The sequence below is a fragment of the Pongo abelii genome, chromosome 6 (assembly GCF_028885655.2).
Source record: "Pongo abelii isolate AG06213 chromosome 6, NHGRI_mPonAbe1-v2.0_pri, whole genome shotgun sequence".
Lineage (NCBI taxonomy): Eukaryota > Metazoa > Chordata > Mammalia > Primates > Hominidae > Pongo > Pongo abelii.
The window spans coordinates 106,017,639-106,020,085 of NC_071991.2; the positions used below are offsets into that span (position 1 = coordinate 106,017,639).

Sequence of the window (2,447 nt, forward strand, 5' to 3'; positions counted from 1 at the left end):
ACTATTTTTACAATAGTAATGATTTAATATTTCAATATGGTCTGAAATGTGGTAGCCTTGAAATATATTTTTAACAAATTCATGGATCTCAAAAAAAAATTAGAGGACAATGGTAACAGAAACTCAGTGTTTCAGAGTATTAATTGAAAACTACCAGTTATATGATGTTTTCTTCATTTTAAACTTATCTTCTGTTCATACTATTTTTAACATAGATTCAGTGGGGATTGAGTAACTTAGAAATTCTTTGTTATGTGGGGTTTTTACTCTAATATTTATGTAGGAATTTTAAGCCTATGTATCTTGGTACTTCCCGGCTTGACTATGTGCATATGAAATTTAACAGAACCTATTGTCAAAGTGACAATTTTATCTTCTACTTTCTATATTTAAGGAGAATAATGCATTTAGAGAATATCAATAAGTGAAGAGTGTTCCTGCACAGTCACAGGTCATTGATTATTTAAGGGATGTTTTTATAAGTATTTTTAAAGAACAAATGTTTTAGCAATGCCACTAAAACCAATAAGGATTAGTTTGCATATGATGCAATTTATGGCATCTAGTTATCTAATGACCACAACTATCATTTGTGTACCTTTTTATCACAACATCTTCGCCCTGCCATCCTCCAGTGCCGGGAACTTCCTAGTGTAAACTGGGTGGCCTCCCTCCTCCTGGTTTTCTCTCCTTCTATCTCAAATTTACGGTTTTTTTTTAAGGGTTCTGAATCTCTGATTTATTAGACAGCACAGAAATAACAGGTTTAGATTATATTACAAAAAGAGCTCAAACTGTTCATATGCAGCCACTGGGCTTGCTAAGGGATAGAAGGGGGACTTCTTCAGATTACTGCATAAGGACACAAAGACTCCTCATCCTAAACAAATTATTAAGGTACATAGACAAGGTTTTTGCAGGACAGAAAACAGAGAACTCCACAGGTACTATAACACATTCCTTAAGGAATAAGCATGTATTTGTTGGAAGCAAACAAAGCTTTCCATAGAGAAACCACTTTCATGAGATGATTAGGTGCACTTGGGTTTTGTTTCTGCCTCTGTCACTTGGTGAATGAAGATACGATCTTCAGGATGTTCCATGTCATCCATTTCATAATATATGATGATGCTATTGCAAGTGTAGTCCCATCATTACTGAAGGCAAGTGATGCGATGTTTATGGGGTACCAATGGAACTGGCACAGTTGCTTTTTGTTAAATGGATTCCAAATATTTACAAAGCCATCAGAACCACCTATGGCAAATGTATTATGGATATTCTGGAAAGAAATGGCATTGACTGGGTAAACCTGCTCAATATTATTTTCTTTCAGTCTGTGACATTTGAAGGCATATTTCTTCTGTACCTCAGGGCTTGGGCCAAGGATTCAACTGCCACTCCACCTTCTATAGAGCTTAATACATAACCCTGCTTGTTTGGAAACGCTTATATGCAGCGAGTCTGGTATTTCAGGCTGGACTCCCTGCTCTGCTGCACATAACCCATGTTCCATAAGCCCCACACCAACACTCTGCAGCCCGCTGTTCTCACAATCAGCTCGTCTCCAGACACTGAGAAGGTATCTACCTTTTCAGGCCGAGAGAAGGTCCTGGCATTACAAGGATTTCTGGGATCCCACAATTTAACTGTCTGATCCCAACTTCCAGTAAACATCATGTTCACTTATGGACAGTATTCAATACATCTGATGGGGGCATCATGGGTCCCAGCAAGATTTTCTTGATCAGTGTTCAAATCATGCATTTTCAATTGATGATCTAGTCCTCCTCTCCAGGCCTGTGCTGGATCGTAGAAGGCTCAGTCCAGGATGGTGCCGGCGTGCTGGTACCTGAGCGCATGGACCTGAGAGCAAGTGCTATTACCTGAGCACGTGTTCCGCACATTGTAGAAGAGCAGTGACGTGTCCCAGGAGGAGACAAGCAGGAACTGGAAGGTGTTGGGGCTGAACTTCACCGAGGAAGTGACAACCTCGGGTGGCTGGGTCAGCTTGAGCTCATTAGAACCGGTCATCCCCTCTGATCTGCCCTGCCAGCTGATGGCCTGGGAAGTCCCTGGAGAGTCTGCTCCCGCAAGTAGTCCTCTGGCCTCACTCCTGTCGTCTTCATCGTCATTATCTTCTTCTTCCGCTCTGCCTCCCTGCTCTGCCTCCCTGCTCTGCCTCCCTGCTCTGCCTCCCTGCTCCGCCTCTGTCAAAAGATAGATTAACAAGAGAAAAGTATAACAAATTTATTCGTTCAAAGTTTTACATGACACAGGAGTCTCCAGAAATGAAGACCCAAAGCCCCAGGGAACACTACTTTTATGCTTGGGTTCTACAGCCGTGTAGAAATGGGACTGGACAGGAGTAGGATCTAATAGTAATAGACTGAGGGAGGAGACCCAGCGAGGCCTGTCCAGATTATTTTTGGTCTCTCTGTGTGGCA

The 2,447-nt window shown here is 41.7% G+C and overlaps 1 pseudogene; it reads right to left on the reverse strand.

Annotated features, from left to right (window-relative positions):
* Window positions 1-1,031: 1,031 nt before the first annotated feature.
* LOC100431266 (mitotic checkpoint protein BUB3-like) lies at window positions 1,032-2,034 on the reverse strand (annotated as a pseudogene).
* Window positions 2,035-2,447: the final 413 nt, after the last annotated feature.